The following is a 21,019-nucleotide window of genomic DNA, read 5'->3' as shown; positions in this document are numbered from 1 at the left end:
CCAGTGTATGTAAATTAGTAACTGCAATAATCCTCCCTTCACGTTCTGCAATCCTTGTTGGAAGCAATGTTTGCAGCTTCAGCTATGAAGAAGTGCTGCCACAGAGCTGATGTGCACTGAGCAACTGGCACCCTCCTTCCATAAGGTAACGTCATGCTGGTCAGTTTGATGTCATACTCTTGGCTGTAACTGAAACTTCTGGTGGTGGCGGCTTTATACACCCTGGCCAATTTGTCACGGAAGATGTAACCGTGCTTTCTCAAAGAGGACATGCACCTTCCAAGCCAGTTTGACAAACTGGGTGCAGACATTTTGCACTGACAGCGCTCCTTGCATTTTTGTGTACAAACACTGGCAGTCTCCAGATGGCATCAGAGGAGTTGCCCCTCCCACTTTCATAAACATCCTCACCCCCGCAGACATTACACAACGTTAATGTTCCCCATCCTGTGACCTTCATCCGCCTCACACAGAACGGAGGGGATGCGTACGGTGAATGAAGGCCATGTTCTCTTTCTGCTTGAAATTATTCTGTGGTACTCAAGAGAAAAGGACAAACAAGTACACTTCAGGGCTACAAGGGTGTGACAATGTGGTCTTTGACAATCACATATAAAAAGGAGAGGGCTGGTGTGGATTGGCGTGGATCTTCTCTTCTCACAGCCGCTATCAACGTGCCTTCATTGTTTCTTCCCTTGGCCTCAAAGATCAATCCAGTTCCACCTTCTTCCCAACCACTCCTTTCATGCTTGAAATTACATCCCCCATACTCATCAGCTTTGAAAGAGCATAGAGGCAACCACTTTGGTACAGGCATTGCTGTGGCACCACCTCTGTATACTTAGGTTTCATCACACAGTACCTTTTGCTCTCCTTGTATGCCTCCTTCTTGAATGCAGCCTTATTCTTCGCTTATAAAAAAAATGGAAAGGGGGGATGGGTTGACACCATACATCCCACCTCCATGCATAGCCACACATTCATCCACAGAACATATTTTCATGTGATAATAAATGTTTGCATTAGGTCACAGTTGTGCTCTCTGTGTTTCTGGAATTAGAAATTATTATATGGTGAGTTTAAAGCATTACAGAGACGAGATCATAGTGAGGACAAATCTTTATTAGGGGCAGCATGGTGATGGCTGCTTCCGCAAAAGACTGACTAAGGGCCTGTGGGCCAAACCTATATACAACTCTAATCTCCCGTGCTAGCTTGCCATTGGTTCATTCAAACTGGCAGGGGTCTGTGATTGGTGTAGGGCGGCAGGTCTTTGGATCCCACTACCCATTGTTATACAGTCCCCAAGCTCTGCCTTCCTGGCTCCAATGAGCCGGCAGGAAGTACCGTATTTTTCGGACCATAAGACGCCTTCCCCCCCCAAAAAGTGGGGGGGAAAGTGTGTGCGTCTTATGGTCCGAAGGTACGTACCTTCCGGGGGGGGCGATCTGCTGCCTCTTCCTCCGATCCGGCACTTCCCCACGCCTGCCTGCCTGGCTCCATCTTCTTCAGGCAAGCACTGGGATCGCTCCACATGGCCCCACCGCAAACCCAACATTTCGCAAGAGCCGGCTGCGGAGAGGGCAGTGTGCTTCCTCCTTGCCCGTGTGCCTAGCTTCAGCTGTGATGTTTAAAGCAAGCGCTGGGATCGCTCCCTCCGCCCTCCGATCCCAGCGCTTGCTTTAAACATCACAGCTGAAGCCAGGCACACAGGCAAGGAGGAAGCACGCTGCCCTCTCCACAGCCGGCACGCACAAAGCGCTGGGTTTGCGGAGGGGGCGGGTGCTTCCTCCTTGCCTGTGTGCCTGGCTTCAGCTGTGATGTTTAAAGCAAGCGCTGGGATCGGAGGGCGGAGGGAGTGATCCCAGCGCTTGCTTTAAACATCACAGCTGAAGCTAGGCACACAGGCAAGGTGGAAGCACGCTGCCCCCTCCGCAGCCGGCGCTTGCGAAGTGCTGGGTTTGCGGTGGGGCCACATGGAACGATCCCAGCACTTGCCTGAAAAAGATGGAGCCAGGCAGGCAGGCACGGGGGAAGCGCCGGATCAGAGGCAGAGGCAGAGGATCGCCCCCCGGGAGGAAGGTGCGTCCTATCCTCCGGAGTGCCTTATGGTGTGAAAAATACGGTACATACTTTAAGGCACATACATAGCAGAAATATTGGAATACCTGTCCCTCCCTCCTTTCTAGTTCATTCTAGATGAATCAAGGCATGATCATGGGAGCTTGGCACACACATCTTCAAGGTCATCCTCCCCTCAACCTTGGCCATCTGTTCTGCATCAGGAGGGAGACAGCAGGATCATAAGTCCTTACAAACACTTCTGATGGAGATAGAACCCTGTGTGGTAAGTGTGAAGGCTGAAATGGACAACTAGATGAGCTGGAGCTTGCACAGGATGGGAAACCTCCCCCCACCCCCCAAAAAAGTCAAGGCTGACAGGCAGGAGTGGAATTCTAGCAGGAGCTCCTTTGCATATTAGGCCACACACCCCTCATGTAGCCAATTCTCCAAGAGCTTACAAAAAAGAACCTTGTAAGCTCTTGGAGGATTGGGTACATCAGGGGCGTGTGGCCTAATATGCAAAGGAGCTCCTGCTAGAATTCCATCCCTGCTGACAGGTAACATAATGCAATGGAGGAGACTGGGAGAACCAGTTTGGTGTAGTGGTTACGTGCACAGACTCTTATCTGGGAGAACTGGGTTTGATTCCCCACTCCTCCACTTGCAGCTGTTGGAATGGCCTTAGGTCAGCCATAGCTCTTGCAGAGTTGTCCTTGAAAGGGTAGCTTCTGTGAGAGCTCTCTCAGCCCCACCCACCTCACAGGGTGTCTGTTGTAGGGGAAGAAGGTAAAGGAGATTGTAAGCTGCTCTGAAACTCTGAGATTCAGAGTGGAGGGCAGGGTATAAATCCACTTTCTTCTTCTTCTCCTTCTCCTTCTCCTTCTCCTCCTTCTCCTTCTCCTTCTCCTTCTGGCAGATGGCAGCTCTCTGAGGACTGGCACAGCACAACTTCCTCCAATGTGCTCCCACACAATTATACTGTAAAGCATTCTTAGCAGGCTATGCACCCATGGCTTCCCATGTACTCTGTGCCACATGCTGTTCCGATGAACCTCAGGTCCACATATGCCAGTAGTGACCACTCAGTGTTTCAGCGGCATAGGAATTACATATTGCAGTCCCAGGGGCAAGGAAGGGAACTAGGGGACAGGAAGGATAAAACACAGACACCTTGCTGGAGAAAAAATAGGCCGCAGCTTTTATTACATACAACCACAGGAGCTTTTGGTGCAGCATTACATATGAACATATGAAGCTGCCTTATACTGAATCAGACCCTCGGTCCATCAAAGTCAGTATTGTCTACTCAGACTGGCAGCAGCTCTCTGGGGTCTCAAGCTGAGGTTTTTCATGCCTATTTTGCCTGGACCCTTTTTTAGCGGAGATGCCAGGGATTGGACCTGGGACCGTCTGCTTCCCAAGCAGATGCTCTGCCACTGAGCCACCATCCCTCCCCCATTGAGCCCTGATCCAGCACTGGGCAACCCGTTTACCAGCCAATGACACCAACCCTCACTCCAGCTCACTTGCTGGAGGAAAACTGTGTGAGGACTGCAAGTCCAGAGGTTCCATTCAGGCAATTCCCTTGCCACCTGGGGGCCAGAGCTGGGGAACAGCTCCCCAAGCAGGGCATGTTGCCAGACAGCTTAACCCTCAAGACCCATTATGGGGGCCCTCAGGCCAAGGGTTTAGCCTTCCCCCAAGGTTAGCTTTCCCCCCAAGATCAAAACCAGTTCAATGCCCACACTATCATAGTGACCAGTCAATGTTTTGGTGGCATGGGAGTAGCATATTAGTGTGATCCAGTTCCCTGGTCAGAGCAACAGCAGTCTGGTATGATGTCCTTGCCCTGCAATGGGTTCATGGGTTCAGTCCTGGCTGCCTTCAAGAGCACAAGAAAGAGGAGCAGCAGCTGATTCTGCAGAATTGCTCTTTGAAGATCCTGGCAACACACATACCTACAGTCCATCTACGACCCTACCCTCTGGTCAGTCTACCAAGAACTGATTTGAACTGCAGGGACACAGATGTCTATCAAAAGTGTAAGGCCTGATTTTTCCATTTTGTATACAGTATTAAATATATTAGGAAAGTAGTTCATGATTTTTACTCTAGGGACCCATGCTAATAGTTATATTTATACAGTTTGCTAAATGCAACTTGTTATTTATGTTGCATCCTATGGATATAAAAGCCAAACTGTACTGGTGACAACTCACCTACCCTCCCTTTGGCTGAGTTGTGTGTCAATCAAAGAGCAACCCTGTCCTCCAGCTCCAGGACAGAAGAGAAGTGGGCACCAGGGAAGCTACTAGACAGTGGCTGTTGCTAAGCAACCAAGCTTGGTTCTATCAATAAAAGACAGCCAAGCTTGGTTCTGTTAGTAAAAGGCAGGGGGAGGATGCCCTTTCCAGGCCTATTTTGGCCTTTGACAGACAACTCATTAGGGCCAGTATTGACTAGTGTTGCCAGCTCCAGGTTGGAAAATTCAAGAACATTTTTTGGTGGAGTCTAAGGAAGCCAGAGTTTGGCTAGGGAGAGGCCTCAGCTGAATATAATGCCATAGAGTCCACCCTCCACAGCAGTTATTTCCTCCAGAATGGGGAAAGAGATCTGTGGTCTGGAGTTCAGTTGTGATACCAAGTGTTACGTAGCAGTTAGCTTTTCAGAGCAAGGTCTGCCAGACCCAGGTTCTTGCTGTGGAAGCTGACTGGGTGATTTTGGACCAGTCACAGATTTTGAGCCTAACCTACATCACAGATCAAATGGGGAGAGGAGAATAATGCAGATCAGATCATTGTGCAGATCAAAAGGAGAAGAAAGAATAATGTTAGCTGCTTTGGTCTTCACTGCAGAGAAAGACTGTACTTTTCCTAGGTAGAGGCTGCAGGGAGAGGGGAAGAAATGAAAAACTGAAGTCAAAGGGGCATATAAAGGTAGGTTGATGGTTGGCAGGGAAGGAAATAGGGTTGCCAACTCCATGTTGGGAAATTCCTGGAGATTTGAAGGGTGGAGCCTGGAGAGGGTGGATTTGAGAAGGGCTGGGACCTCAGGTGCAATGCCATAGACGCCACCCTCCAAACCAGCCACTTCCTCTTGGGGAGCCACTGTTGCCACTCTCCAGGTGAGGGCTGGAGATCATTCAGAATTACAACTGCTCTCCAGATGGCAGAGATCGGCTCCCCAGAGAAAATGGCTGCTTTGCAGGATGGACTCTGTGTCATTATACTCTGCTGAGGTCACTTCTCTCCTGCTTTGGCCCACACTGTAGAGAAAGATTGTCCTTTTTTTAGGTAAAGGCTGCGGTGGAGGAAATGTAAAGCGGAAGTCAGATCACTTCCCCTACAGAAAATGGTCACCTTGAAGTGCTTATTCTATTATCATCTGCATGATCGTTGTCATGCAATGATGCTACAGTAAATTGACCCTGAGTGCCCAAGACTGGGGCACTTGCCCAGAACCTCTTTCTAAAGTCTGTTGTATTTATTTTCACAAAGGGCCTTATTCCTAGTAAGAGAGTAAATTACATCATGAAAAAAATTAAACCAAAAGTTTAAGTTTTGCAAACTTTTGGTTTAATTTTTTGGGGTAGTTCAGGATGCCAGGTTTCTCTTGACCAAAAATAGGATAACAGAAAACAGAAGAAAGACTGACAGGGAAGGAAGGGCATGCAGTTAAATACAGACCAAATTCTGAAATATTATGATTGCTTTGTATATACAAAGGGTGACTGATGGGGTCCATTCCACCTCAACAACATCTTGCCACGAGGGCTGGAAATTTTTTGATGCATTACTGAGCAAACAGCGACTGACAACTGCAGTCATGAAACCTTTGTAGCATGTGAACTCATGATTAGGATCAGTGCACTACTTTGTTTCATTAATTATGTGCTTCAAGCAGTTACTTAATTGGCACCAGATCATAAGGAGGGCTGTGTCAAGTATACATATTTCTAAGCCATGATGGTTTCTTAGACAGAAAGCAGGCCACTAGTATCCACCATCCCCCTCCTTTTTACAACGTTTGGGCAAGCAGTAAATCTATCTAGCCCAAGGATGTTTACGCTATAGCCTGGTGGGTAAAAGCTGTGAGGTGCCTCTTCCCAAGATTCACACAGACAGTTCTTATCAGGTCTAGGAAAAGTGTGAGAAATGGAGATGTTTTTAATAATCTAAATTCCTTAGTAATAAAAGAGATACTATGTAGTAACCTTTGAACCCATGACTCAAATCGCATCTGTATACTATCCTTTGAAGTAATCCTATATAGTAACTATGTACCCATGTATACCTCATTACTTCCAAGGATTCTGTCCTTGGTAAAGCTTATGAGTTTTTACAATAAAGCAACTTTTGATTTAATAACAAAAGACTGATTATTGAGGAATATAGATGCTTGACAGGCTGATGGAATTTTTATTCAGCAAATACTAGTGATTCTATTGGTGAATGATTCTACAGGAATAGACTGCATTGCTGAGATTTTTAGAGACGGAGTTAACAGAAAAAAGGCTATAGTCAGAAATTATAGGATAGGGTCACTAAAGCCCCTTCCCCCCATAGTTGGCTGGTGGAGGGGGAATCTATGCAGATCAGGCAGAACCTAGTACAGCCAGTTTAACAGGTTTGCAATGATGTGCCTATAACCAAGCCTAAAGTGGAAGCCACAAAGTCTGAAGTTATACCAGGGCCCCCTAACTGGAGACTGGCAACTAGGGGTGTGCATTTGGTTCAGCCGAACTGTATATACAGCCGAATCACCACTGATTCGGCTGTATATGGAATCGGCTGTAGCCGATTCCCATTGAGGCCAATTATGCAGCAGCCGAATACGGCTCGCCGTATACTGCCGAATAGCTATTCGGAAGTATATGGCTGTCAATGCAAAAGGCGGGAAAGTAGCTTCTGCAGCCTCAGGGGAGCTGCTTGCCTACTTTCCCGCCTTTAGTAGCCTCTTCCCGCCTCTCCCATAGCCTCCCTGGGATCAGGGAGGGGGGAGGGGGAAGAGGAGCCCCAGCAGCCAATCCAAAGCATGCATTTGCAAAATGCATTGCAAATGCATGCTTTGCAGGGCTGTTGGGTAGCTGATGTCCCAGTCATCCATCAGCTACATTGTTGTTATTTTGATCTTTTGCTTACTTGGGTATCCAAGTAAGCACTATTGTCTGGCCAATCAAAGAGCAGTGCTATTTTTTGAAATTGCTCTATGTAGGGCCAGAGAACCTTTTTAAGGAGTCTTCCTGGCTGGACTCCTCCATTGCTGCTGTGTTGGTGTATGTTGGTTAGTGTGAGAGATTGTGCTGCTGCTGGCTGGCCCTTGGCTTCAGCTGCTGCCTGCTGCTCTCTCACCCAGCCTTACCAGACTTCCCTGGAGTACAGAAGACAAGGTAAGACAGTTTTGGGGTTCTTGTTTTAGTTTTTGTTGGTAAAAGGACTAGAGTCCCTTTACTTGTCCAGATTTGGGTGGGTGAGTACTGGGTGGGTAGCCTATTTGGGGTTGGGGTTAGGTTCTACTGGGGGTGGGGGCCTGGGGTGGGGGGGTTGCTAATTTGACCATATGATGGTCTGGTGACAAGACTGAGTGATCCAGGTTTGGATCGCCTCTCGGCCCTGCCCTGAAAGCCTTTGGGTGCCCTTCAGCCAATTTCTCTCTGCCAAACGAACCAGTTTTTTTGTGAGAATGGAATGAGAGTGGGAGTTGAGTTTCCAAAGCTGATTTTGAAGGGGACCAATATACTGTGCGTTACATAGGGTTGCCAAGTCCAATTAAAGAAAAATCTGGGGACTTTGGGGACGGAGCCAGGAGGTGGAGCCAGGAACAAGGATGTGACAAGCATAATTGAACTCCAATGGAGTTCTGGCCATCACATTTAAAGGGACAGCACGCCTTTTTAAATGCCTTTCTTCCATAGGAAATAATTAAGGATAGGGGCACCATCTTTTGGGGCACATAGAACTGGACCTTCTGGTCCAATATTTTTGAAACTTGGGGGGTATTTTGGGGAGAGGCACTAGCTGCTATACTAAAAATCTGGTGCCTCTACCTCAAAAAACAGCCCCCCCAGAGCGTCCAATACCCATGGATCAATTCCCTATTATTCTCTATGGGAATCATTCTCCATAGGGAATAATAGAGTGCCTAGTAGACATTTCCCTCCCCCCCACGCTTTCTAAAGGGGGGGGAGGGCCTCCATACCAGGGAATCCCCCCTCCCTGCCCCCTCCCTCTCTCTCTCACACACACACAAATACTTACCGTACTTGGTCTTGTTCCAGCAGAATTTGCTCGCTTTGAAAATGAAAGTAAGGCTGCACAGGAAAAGAAAGGGAGGGGCGGTTCCTGTTTCTTGTGCAGCCTTAAAGGGACACATTTTAAAAACGGATCCCGAGCTGTAAAACAACATGATGCCTACAGGTATGTTCTCTCTTCCCCCGCCCCCAGATTTTTTAAGAGCGGGGGAGGAGGCTGAAAATTCGGGAGTCCCCTGCCAGGGCGGGAGGGTTGGGAAGCCTATGCTCCAGGCTCAAATTGCCAGGAAGTTCCCAACCTTGAGATGGCAGCCCTATCTCCTTCCCAGCTGCAGTAGCAAGCAACCAAGCCTAGGGTAGCCAACCTCCAGGTAGAGCCTGAACTCCAGACAACAGATCTGTCCCCCCCTGGAGAAAATAGCTGCTTTGGAGGATGGACTCTATGGCATTATAGTCAGCTGAGGCCTCTCTCTTACCCAAACCCTGCCCTCCTCAAATTCCACCACAAAAAATCCAGGGATTTCCCACCAACCTGGAATTGGCACCCTTAGTCGAGACTGAGCCAATGGGCTCTCCCTCAAAGGCCAAAAGATGCCTACAAAGGGCTCCCCCCCCGCCTTTTGGTGAGAGAAACAAGGTTGGTTGCATTTTACTGACAGAAGCAAAGTTGGTTGCCTAGCAACAGCTACTGCCTAGCAGTTTCCCCCATAGCCCAATCCTTGTCTTTCCTAGGGCCAGCAGTGGTACGCACCACAGCCAATGGGAGAGCTGGAAAATGCTAGGACGTTTGACTTTTACACACACACACACACACACATGATGTCCTAGCCTTTATGTGCACTAAGGTTATCTTTCTAATTTAAGGATTCCAGTCTTCCTTTGGGACCTGGAAATCTCTCACTATTATAATTGATCTCTAGGCAATAGAGATCAGTTTCCATGGAGAAAATGTCTGCTTTGGATGGTGGACTCTATGGCATTCTACTCTCTTGAAGTTCCTCTCCTTCCCAAATTCTGTCCCCCAAATCTTCAGGTATTTCCTCGTTTAGAGCTGGCAACCCTATGGGTAGCTGTGTCAGTCTATTGTAGCAAGAGAAAGCAGACATCCATTGGCACTTTAAAGACCACCAGCATTTATTCCAGCAGGAATGTTTATAAGTCAGAGCTTTCTTCTTCAGATGCAATGGGAAGGAAAAAAATAATTTATCTGACATTTATCCAGAAAATTATAGAAGGGGAGGCGGAAAGGGGAAGAGTTGAACCAAGAGAGGCTGCGGGAGTCATAAATCAGGGGTTTGACCAACTTAGGTTATTATATATAACAGAACAAATAATAAATGTTTATATTTTGCTCAATAGTATGATTGCTAGTGAATGAAAATAGTAACGTAATTTAGACTGCTAGAAAGAAACCTCCTGTAACATGTAATTGCTATAAATAAAATTCCCATAGCATATAAATTTTTACCAAGTGTGTCAGCTATCTTTGGCAGCCTTAGTCCTAAGTAAGAAAGAGGATGGAAGGCAGCGTGGCATAGTCTGATATCAGATCTTGGAAGCTAAGCAGGGTCAGTACTTGGAAGGGAAACCATCAAGCACGACTGTTCAGAGGAAGGCAATGACAAACCTCCCCCCCGCCACACAATGATGAGCTGATGGCAGGAAGGAGAATGATAGGCAAAGCAGGAGGCCGTCTAACTGAATCTGAATCAAAACACAAAAGGAACGTTCTTATTTTCCTTAACTGTTATTTGAACTTCTCCATTGGACCCAAATATGAGTTGTTTGCATGTAAAAGTGGGCATTGGGGATTTTTTTTTTTTTACGCAGCTTGGATTCATCTAGCCTGTTCTACTGCTCTGTCCTTTAATGGCCCAAGAAAGACAAGTCAGGAAAAACATTTGTTTATTGAAAAGTTAGAGGTATAATTGACTGTAGAATACTTAGAAGGTGCAGCTGCTAACCAGAAGCTGCAGCCTTCCTACTCACTTGGTGTAGGAAGATCAGTCCCTGTTTCTTGCAGAAGTGAAAAGAATTGCAGTAACTATGAAAAGCTTTAATAACACTCATAGTTCTTGACTCATCCCTCATTTTACTAGTACCATTGACTACTCAAGACTGCCAGGAAGTCACATAAAAGCTCTAATGTCCATCCATTTTAGGGTTATTTTGTGAGCTTCTTCAGCACAGTCCTACTATCAATGAGTCAACCTACCTAGAACCACTGCAGTGGTTAGTTTGTCAGACTAGAACTTGGGGGGGAGGGCTGCATTTGAATCCACGGTCAGTGAAATTCACTGGGAATCATATTGTAAAGTGAGTCCAGTCAGCTCATAAGTAAGCAGCAAGTTTATTCAAGAACAGTCACAAACAGCACAGGCATCGCAACTCAATATATAGACTGTGGCTGAGTAAAACAAGCCCCCTTTAATTGGCGGCAATCCCTCCTATTGGTCTCTCCGAGATCCTTCATTTGCATTTCCTGGAAGAAATGCCTTGTGAACTGATTGACCAGTTCTAAGAAAACAGCCAATTGCAATGAAGGCATCAGGATCCTGGAGAGTATTATTATTATTATTATTATTATTATTATTATTATTATTATTATTATTATTATTGAATCGCCTCATCCTGGCCAATGCTGGGCTCTAGGCGATGTACAACAAAAATATACTTACAATCAATAAAACCAATGAATTAAAAACAGTTACAACCCAATGTCCATTCTTTATAATGTGCTGTAATTCTGCTTTCGAGGCATTGAGAGCAGTCCCCCTTCAGTGGAGGGGGGGCCAGCCCGGCAACCGTCACTGCCCTCAAGCAAAAGCCTGGCAGAACATCTTTGCCTTACAGGCTCTGCAGGAAGTGATGGCAGCTACAAGCATAGCCAGCTTCAAGAGGGGGTTGGATAAAAATATGGAGCAGAGGTCCATCAGTGGCTATTAGCCACAGTGTGTGTGTGTATTGGCCACTGCGTGACACAGAGTGTTGGACTGGATGGGCCATTGGCCTGATCCAACATAGCTTCTCTTATGTTCTTATGTAAAAGACACCCTGGTGTCTTCCGGCAGAGAGTTCCACCAGGTCGGGGGCAGGACTGAAAAAGTTCTGGCCCTTGTTGAGGACAGCCATAACTCTTTGGAGCTGGGGATCATCAGTAGATTTTGACCAGTAGAGAAAAATGCTCTTCCAGGGAGATAATGAAGGAGGTGGTCCTGTGGATACATCAGTCCCAGACCGCTCAAGGCCTTAAAGGTCATAACCAAAATCTTGAATCCTACTCAGAACTCAACTGGAAGCCAGTGTAGCTGGTGTAGCACAGGTAGAATGTGTGCTGTCCAGAGTTTTCCCATCAGGACTCATGCCGCCGCATTCTGGACCCGTTAGAGATTCTGGGTTAAAGTCAAGGGTAGGCCAGCGTACAGAGAGTTACAGTAATCTAGCCTGGAGGTGACCATCACATGGATTACCGTGGCTAGGTCCAAATGAGGCAGGAGGGGAGTTAGTTGCCAGGCTTGGCATAGATGAAAGAGTGCCATTTTAGCAATATGTGTGACCTGGGCCTCCATTGGAGGAGAGGCATCCAAGGTCACTCCCAATGTCTTGACTGCTGGTGCCAGTATTAAAGGCACCCTGTCAAGAGTAGGCAATCTACGCTCCAGCTCCAACTCTGGTCCCCCCAGCCACAGAACCTCCATCTTTGACGGGTTCAGTTTCAGTCTCTCTGCTTCAGCCAGCCCACTATGGCCTCCAAACCCATAGCCAAAGATGATGGGATTGAGACTGATCAGTTGCCCAACAACAAATACAGCTGAGTGTCATTTGCGTATTTATGACACCCTAGCCCAAAGTTCCGTACCAGCTGGGCAAGGGGATGAATATAGATGTTGAATAACATCAGGAAGAAGAGTGCCCTTGAGGAACCCCACAGACCATGGGGTGTCATGAGGACACATCATCTCCTTGCACCACCCTTTGTCCCCAACTGTGGAGAAAAGAGGAGAGTTGCTATAAGGCCAACTCACGTATTCCCACATCGGCAAGGCGGTGAGTCAACAGATCATAGGTGACTGTGTTGAACACTGCTGTAAGATCTAATAATAACAGCAGTGCCAACCTAGTCATTGAAGCTCCCGTTTCATCCCCCAGAGTTCTTCTATATACCAGGGGGATGATTTTGCCCAGGAGTGCAGAGGACATTGGGATGCAATCACTTCAATGGCTTCAGTGAGATGGGAATTCCAGTCCCCTACCACCTCATTCAAGGAGGTACAGGAGGGTTGTGGATCCCATAGAGCATTCTGGAACCCTATAGGGTCCATGAGTCTCTGCAGGCGAGCAAAAATCAGCTCGTTGCCTAGACAGGAAGGAGTGGAAATGTCCAGCTGGGCCTTCAAAGCCAAGTGGTCTGACCATGGCACCTCTTCCTTTGGGGCTATGTCCACATTCAACCCCATACCAAAAATCAAATCCAATGTGTGGCCTGCCTGATGCATGGAGCCCAAGACAATTTGTTTGAGTCTCAATGCCACCATGGAAGACATTAGTTCTAAAGTCTGAGCAGAGGTGACATGTTTGTCCGCATGGACATTGAAGTCCCCCAAAACCAGTAGCAGTGGGTACTCTAGGGCCCACCCGGCCACCACCTCCAGCAGGCTCAGAAAGCCATTCACTGGTGCGCTAGATTATCAGTTCACCAGATGGCCAGACTCACCTCTGACTCTCACACTCCCATATTCAATTCCAGTGATCTTTGAGATGAAGAAGAAGAAGATATTGGATTTATATCCCGCCCTCCACTCCGAAGAGTCTCAGAGCGGCTCACAATCTCCTTTACCTTCCTCCCCCACAACAAACACCCTGTGAGGTGGGTGGGGCTGGAGAGGACTGTCACAGCAGCTGCCCTTTCAAGGACAACCTCTGCCAGAGCTATGGCTGACCCAAGGCCATGCTAGCAGGTGCAAGTGGAGGAGTGGGGAATCAAACCCGGTTCTCCCAGATAAGAGAACCCAGTTCTCCCAGATAAGAGTCCGCACACTTAACCACTACACCAAACTGCCCAAACTGGGCAGTGGTTTGAAGGAGAAAACCTGAACATACATATGAACATATGAAGCTGCCTTATACTGAATCAGACCCTCGGTCCATCAAAGTCAGTATTGTCTACTCAGAATGGCAGCAGCTCTCCAGGGTCTCAAGCTGAGCTTTTTCATGCCTATTTGCCTGGAGCCTTTTTAGATGGAGATGCCAGGGATTGAACCTAGGACCTTCTGCTTAGCAAGCAGATGCTCTACCACTGAGCCACCATCGCTCCCACCATGGGAACCTCCTGGATAAGCAAAGCCACCCCCCACCCCCGAGTTTGAGACTGATGCAAGACCAAGAAACCTGGTGGGGCAAGCTCTTTCAGGGCAACTATTTTCCCCTCCCAAACCCAGGTCTCAGTCACGCAAGCCTGGTCTACTGACTGAGCTACAAGATAGTCTTGTTCTTATTATTTATAGACCTAGCATTGCTTAGTGTTGAAGGGGAGTGTATAATCTGTGCCCTCTCAACAATGTTTTGTGGGATAGGACAAAGGTTGGAAAGGGACATATCTGTATCTCCATCCCCTTCCATACCAAGACCTCCCACTGCCATACCTCCCTTTGCCCTGGATAACTGGGATGCCCAGCCCAGAGCTGGCACTTAACATGATGTTCTCCATATGTATTCCCCCAGATCCTCCCCTGTTCCACCCTACAACACCACACAAAGCATTGCAGGATAAACCTGACGTTTACAATTTGCACAATTATAAACTTAATAAGTATAATAGCATCTCAACAAATCACATAATCACCACACACTAAATCACAATCCCTCCCCCTTCAGAAACCCTCTAATTCTGTTAATACAAATCAATAAAATCTCATACCAATTAATTACAGACCAAATTCATTTAGCAAGGGGAAATTCATCCTTAATACTTAATCACTCCTAGCCCTCTACTAATTAATAGCCCAGTTTGATTAATGAAAAATAATATAAATCAATTAATCTAATCTAATATAAATCAATTAATCTAATCTAATATAAATCAATTCATCTAATCAATTAATCAATCAATCCAAATCCACAGTGTAATCAATCAGTATTCAATTAATCAATTCACTATCCCTTATGCAGAAATAAAATACAGTTTGGGGAGTCCACTAGTATTTAGTGTCCACAATTAAAATCACTGTTTCTGAGGGTCAAATCCAATGGGAGCATAAACATCCAAAGGAAGGAGTGTCCAATGGTGCACCAATGATCCTTGATAATCCAGTCTGGCAAGATTGTAAACATCCAAGAAGGGGGGTAGCTATTGGTGCACACACTCCATGTCTTGCATAGTTCTCCCAACTGATTCCAATCGAAAGAATACCAAAGCTCCCCCTTCAGTAACCAGGAGTCTCTAAGACCCAGCATATAGTCACACCCCATTCCCTGCTTCAGCTCAGTCACAGCTCTAGTCCCATGTTCAGTTTGAAATATCCAGGGGCTTTGGCTAGATTAACCACAGGCTCAGTCTAAGGGAGAGGGGAGTGACTGCTGATCTCTTGGGGGAGTATGAGAGAGTTAGTCAGCATCAGTCAAAAGAGGCAGCAAACAAGCCGCCCAAGTCAACGCAGCACTGGGCCGATGGTCCACAGGCTCCTCTACGGTCTTCAATCTCCCAGCACTCATAAAAGTGCTCGGGTGTTGATCCAAAGAGGCCAATTGTATTCCCAAGTCCTCTCCACAGCTGCAAATCCAGAGAATGAACTGGTTTGAAGGAAAAGCCGCCGAACCACGGTGTTGCAGTCGGACTTGCCAGCCCTTACTCTCCCTGTGTTTGCAGCAGCAGCAGCAGTTAATATACACAGACCCACTCATGTTTCAAGCTCAAGCCTACTAACAGTGAACTCAGCAAATATATAACAAATCCCTGGACCAATCACTTTATCACATCTGTCCTACCACACAGGCTGCGAATGGGTGGGGGAAGAAATACCTGTGTCACCTCAAACTCCCTGGATGAAGTGTGGTATATGAACATGAAAAGATAGGCTAGAAATGGCTGAAATGGACCTGCATTTCTTACACGCAAACGCTGAGTCCTTTTTTCTTAAAGTGAGCATTTTGCTTTTGGCAAGATAACATGTTATGTAGCATCCTTTGTGAGTTTTATTCAACTTTGCCCATTTGCTAACAGATAAAGGTCAAAGTCAATTAAAAAAAAACAAGTCCTGGTTGGGGGGTCCAGTTATCACAAGTAATTGGCAAGGGTTCAGTGGTTGGTTCACAGACCTCTGTACCTTAGTGTGTTATCTTTCAAATGATAAAAGGACAAATCTCTAACGATTTTCGCATGGACACCAGCCTGTGATTCTTCATATTAAAACAGTAATATGAATGGTTTTTTTTTTTTTTTAAGTTTCAAGAGTCTGTCTTTATGAAAAAGGACACAGTCCAATTCAGTCTTCATCTGCTGTCCAACTGAATCCTGAATAAAATATAAAAGACAAGTTGGATACAGACCAGTGCCTTTGTTTCTTTGGCTTAGATCCAATGAGGATTGCCATAAATGGAGGGGGGGGTGATTTTTGCCAACTTCCCCCAATCTGTGCTGGAGGGTTCATTTGTCCCTTGAGCTTAGGACTCCCAGAAGGTGGGACAGAGATGACAGTGAAGAAACAGACAGAATAACTCTTTTAAGTGCTACTCTTAACATAGTGCAATCCTAAGAGCACTTTCCTGGGAGTAAGCCCCACTGAATAGACCTTAGTAGAATGCAGAGTGGACCTGCTTCAGATGACTCTCTTAGTGACAAAAAGGTTGACTGTTCATCTGCATCCAGGGTTGCCAGCCTCCAGGTGGGGGCTGGAGATCTCCTGGAATTACAACTATTCCCAGACTGAACACATAACTTATTTGTTCCACTTCTGGAGAAAATGGCTGCTTTGGAAAAGGGACTGCAGGGCATTATACTCTACCAAGGTCTCTCTCCTCCCTAAATTCCACTTTTCTAGGTGCCACCTTCAAAACTCCAGGTATTTCTAAGCCTAGAGTTGGCAACTCCATCTGCCCCAAACTATAGTTCCCTTTATCTCATACAGATAAAAAAGTTTTATTCAGGGTATAAGCTTCTGAGGAAGTGTGTGTGTACACAAAAGCACCTACCTTGAATAAAACTTTGTTGGTCTTAAAGATGCCACTGGACTCAGATTTTGTTCTGTTTAAATTGGTGTTTGTTGTGAGTCACTTTGGATCCCTTTTGGTAGGAAAAGTACGATAAACCATTGCCAACACAAAAATAACAACTTTAGTACAAAGCTACTTTGAAATTAGCCAATTTCCAGACCATAAAAAGGTCACTCTGCTTTCTTTTGGCTATACTTCCTTTTGAAGGTAACAGAGATGGCAGGACGGTAAGTTCTTCGTGACTAGTACACTGACTGTTCCCAAGGGCAAGAGCAGAAAATCTGATCAAGGACACTGGAAGGGATATGATGCACACTGTACTAGTAGTTACCAGCAGGCTCTGGGACCTGCCATGCTCAAATACAGCTGAAGCAAGCATAGCTTTAACAATGAATGCTGCTAGTCCAGGAATCAGGACCAGGCGAGGGTGACTTCCTAGCACTAAAATAGGCGACATCGCCACCTTCTGGGAATTTACAATCAAGCAGGCAATCCATGCTGTGTGTGTTGAAAGGTCATGTGAGTCTCACTTAAAAGATTAGATGATCATCAGCTATGGCAGTAAAGCCAGTTATGTACACTGGTACAAGCAATTTTGATTTTATTGACGACTCCTGTGTTTTTGTAACAGATTTTTTTTGTTTTATACTGTTGTGAGGTAACTAACTTTGGGATGCGGCTTATATGAATAATGAAATATGTTATAGTAAATACATATGCAGATTTAAAAAGTAGGGAGGAGGGAAAAGAATGCTCAGAAACTAAAAAGAGTACTGGCTATATATAAAAGCATGTACTTATTGTATAAGTATGAAATCTGATGTTAATCGTTTTGCAACAAAGTAATATTTAATGTATTAAAGAAGGGTACAAGAAAATCTATAATGTAAAATCAACATAATAATAGTTAATAATTATTATCATAGGGCAGCATATGTTTATTTTTTAAGAAAGCAATCATTTTTAACTGTTAAAGTAACTTAACCTGATAATAAAGGAAAGAAAAGCTCCCCTGTGCAAGCACCGGTTGTTTTCGACTCTGGGGTGACGTTGCATCACAACGTTTTTCACGGCAGACTTTTTTACGGGGTGGTTTGCCATTGCCTTCCTCAGTCATCTACACTTTTCCCCCAGCAAGCTGGGTACTCAATTTACCGACCTTGGAAGGATGGAAGGCTGAGTCAACCTTGAGCCAGCTACCTGAATCCAGCTTCCGCTGGAATTAAACTCAGGTCATGAGCAGAGAGTTCAGACCACAGTACTGCAGCTTTACCACTCTGCACCACGGGGCCCCTGCAACCTGATAATAGTGGAATAACAAATAACAAAAAAGTGAGGTTACAGGTGACACAGGTAGAATGTTTATAAAACAGGTAAATACAGTACAGCTAGAACTTTTAAAAATTAGCACTTTTATCTCTTGAAAAGTGCCTATTTGCATGCATTGCACAGCAAAACTGCATAAGGTAAGCAGACAACCCATGCACAGCGTGTACATTTTTTGGGGGGGAGGGGTATCCTGTTGTCCTATTTTCTCTCACACAGGTGACATCTACCCCTTTTCTTTTCAGAATTTGCCACCCTGGGGGGGCGTGGCGCCGAGGCAAACAAGATGGACAGCTAGAGTAAAAACTCTTCCCTAAAACCGACAATAATCCACTAAAAAAGTATTCTCAACATCCACGAATGGACAAAAAAATCACTGGGACTGAAAAATCATTGTCCAGAGCAAGCGCAGATAAAAAATCGCAGCTGGTGAGTGATTATTTTAGCGTTAATATGCTCAGGAAAAAGATGGCGGGCCAGGAACTAAGCGAAAATAAAATTGGCAGATGAGTCGATGCCCGCACAAGAGATAGCTTCCCCTGTAAATAAAAGAGACTTAAATGAAATGGCTTTGAATAAAGAAAAATGTCCTAAGAGATCTTGAACATTTAACTCTACATTGTTGCTGAACCAGCACTATAAAATGGAGCTCACAAAACAAATGCAAATCTATTTTAAGGAAAATGCAGCCGAGGAGATCACTCCTTTGACTCTTTGGGATGCATTAAAGCCAACTATTAGAGGACAAATTATTTCATATTCAGCTTCTACAAACAAAGAAAAATGTCAATTGAGACAGAATAATTCAATCCATTCAAAATCTAGAGATAAAACATAAAAAATGTGGTAAACAAGTATACAAACAACTTTTGGCCAAAAGAAAACAATTAGAAATCTTAGACTCAGAACAAATTCAAAAAGACTTACTGGCTTTAAAACAAGAAAACTGGTGTAATTCCCCTAAACTACTAAAAAAATTAGCTAAAAGAGTCAAGCAACGTAAAGCTAATAACCATATATATGTGATAAAAAATAAATCTGGCAAGTTGCTAACTAAAAGAGACCAAATATGCCAGACTTTTTTGAATATTATAAAAATTTGTATTCAGCTAATTAACACTTCACAACAAAAAATAAGCAATTTTTTTGAAAAAATTTGACCTAAAATACTACTAAAAGAACACAAAGAATTTATGGAAAAACCCTTCACTAAAAAAGAGATCCTAGAAACTATACAATCTCTCAAAAATAATAAGGCTCCAGGCCCTGATGGCTTCATCACTAGCTTTTATAAGGCTTTAGCAATGGATTTAGTAGAACCTCTACTTAAAGTCTGCAATTATATACAAACATCTGGCATTATGCCACAGTCATGGAAATAAGCGGCTATTACCATAATCCCCAAACTTCAAAAAGACATAAGAATTCCATCCTCATTCAGGCCAATATCGTTATTAAATGTGGACTTAATCTTTATGGCATCAATAGCTAAAAGACTACAAAAATAATACAAAATTATATTGATAAAGACCAGGTTGGTTTTATTTCAGGTAGAGATCTAGTGGACAATACTTATAAAACCATTCATATTATGCGACATATTAATAAATATAAAATTTCATCAATACTACTTTCTTTGGATATAGCCAAAGCATTCAACTCAGTAAATATCTCATTCCTCAAACCACTTCTACTAAAAATGGACTTTGGCACAAAATCTTTAAAGGCTGTAGAAGCTATTTATAATAATCCTCAAGCTTTCCTCAAAATAAATAATATTCATTCTGAAACCTTTATAATAGAAAAAGGCACAAGACAGGGATGCCCATTATCCCCACTCCTTTTCGCATTAACAATTGAACCTCTAGCAACGTTAATTAGAAATAATACTACTGTGAAAGGAATCAAAACTGGCAATAAAGAATACAAACTCACATTATTTGCGGACGAAATGCTTTTATTTTTATCATCACCAATTGAATCTCTCCAATCACTACAAACAGTTTTAAAAGAATATAGTGATGCAACCAGTCTGAAAATTAATCAAGATAAATAAAAATTAATGCCTTTACACTTAAATATGGATCTGAAAACGAAAATGAAAAATACCTTTTCTTTTCATTGGTCTTTAAATAATCTTCCATACTTAGGCTTTCAACTATCTTCAAATTTAGATAATTTATTTAAAGAAAATTATTTAAAATGGCATAAAGAACTTGTTCAACAAATTCAGAAATGGGGAAAAATCCATTTACTTGGATAGAACGATATGATTTAATAAAAGTTTTTGTTATGCCAAAATTTATATTTTTGTTTCAAACTGTTCCAATATGCATATCAAATAAGCAATTAAGTATTTGGCAGAAATTGATAACTGATTTTTTATGGTCTCTGAAGCGACATAGAATAAAACATTCTATTTTATACAGAAAAAGAACACAAGGGGGCATGCAATTTCCATCAATTTTAGACTACTATAAGGCAGCACATCTCACTAAGATCTTCCTTATGCTTAAAACAGATAACATTCCAGATTGGGTTAATATTTTGACAGAATTTTCTTATCCTTACCACATAAACGATGTAATATGGCAAACTACAAAAGAAAGACCAAAAGAGGTAAAAAATAATGAAATATTAATGACTTCAATAAATATTTGGGATGCGGTTGGAACAAAATTACTACCTAAAATATCTAGGTATACTTCATTTATTGGTCAAATTTGGTACCCACTGGCACAGGATATTAAGCAATATTCTGTCTGGCAAAAGGCCAAAATAACTACATTAATAGACCTGTGCCATAAAAGAAAATTAATGGATAAAATTGCATTAGAAGAAAGACTGGGTATGAAACTATCTTGGCTATCTTATCTCCAAATTAAAAGTTTTTGTGACTCCATACATTTAGAAAAAATAATTAAACAGCCATTAACTTCTTTTGAAAAAAAATATTCAAGCTATATATAGCAACTCAAAAGGACTTCTCTCACAAATATACCAGACTTTAATTAGCCGTAAAGATGATAAAAAAACTGCATATCAAAAGAAATGGCAGTCTATTTGTAAAACAAATCTTACTTCTGACCTTTGGGAACAAAGTTGGAACTCATATGACACAACAATGTCAATTTTAGAAATCAGACAACAAACCCTGAAAATTAGAACCTT

The 21,019-nt window shown here is 43.9% G+C and overlaps 1 protein-coding gene and 1 non-coding gene across 3 annotated transcripts in view; one reads left to right on the top strand and one right to left on the bottom strand.

The window, feature by feature from the left end:
- Positions 1 to 21,019, top strand: part of LIPA (lipase A, lysosomal acid type) — a 118,499-nt gene that overhangs the window by 15,459 nt on the left and 82,021 nt on the right. The window contains exon 1 of one of the 2 annotated variants that reach the window (XM_060241296.1): positions 6,663 to 6,672. The exons of the other annotated variant lie outside the window; for it this stretch is intronic. The gene's annotated coding sequence lies outside the window, so the exon portion shown is untranslated. Of the gene's footprint in view, positions 1 to 6,662; positions 6,673 to 21,019 lie in introns of those variants that run through there. 2 annotated transcript variants of the gene reach the window in all.
- TRNAS-GCU (transfer RNA serine (anticodon GCU)) lies at positions 13,554 to 13,628 on the bottom strand. The gene has a single exon. It is a non-coding gene; the product is annotated as a tRNA-Ser (tRNA).

Source organism: Heteronotia binoei, chromosome 6 (assembly GCF_032191835.1).
Source record: "Heteronotia binoei isolate CCM8104 ecotype False Entrance Well chromosome 6, APGP_CSIRO_Hbin_v1, whole genome shotgun sequence".
Taxonomy (NCBI): domain Eukaryota; kingdom Metazoa; phylum Chordata; class Lepidosauria; order Squamata; family Gekkonidae; genus Heteronotia; species Heteronotia binoei.
This window is presented reverse-complemented; position numbering and strand designations above follow the sequence as displayed.